We start from the raw sequence: 326 nt of genomic DNA, 5'->3' as shown, positions 1-326 counted from the left end.
AGCAGGGGTGGGAGTGTCTGGTCTGATGCTTATAGATAATATTTTTAAAAATGACAGCCATTTCTTATTTTGGATATGTTTCTGTTGATCGGATTTCTAAGTCTTTAAGTAACTAAAGGTTGCCTAGATAATAGTGATCTTTATTTTTTTTTTCTGGCCCATGTCCTAGTATTGGTCTGGGGTAACTCTCCTGAAGTCATCACTTAGCCTGGGGATAAACTTCTGTCTCATCTTCTAAGAAAGATTGCCAATCAAATTAGGCCACTTCTAAAAGCTTTTATGGCTTTGATATGGGTTGAAAGCTGCTGGAGATGGGACTTATCAAA

The sequence above is a fragment of the Merops nubicus genome, unplaced genomic scaffold, assembly GCF_000691845.1.
Source record: "Merops nubicus isolate BGI_N331 unplaced genomic scaffold, ASM69184v1 scaffold15287, whole genome shotgun sequence".
Lineage (NCBI taxonomy): Eukaryota > Metazoa > Chordata > Aves > Coraciiformes > Meropidae > Merops > Merops nubicus.
This window is presented reverse-complemented; position numbering follows the sequence as displayed.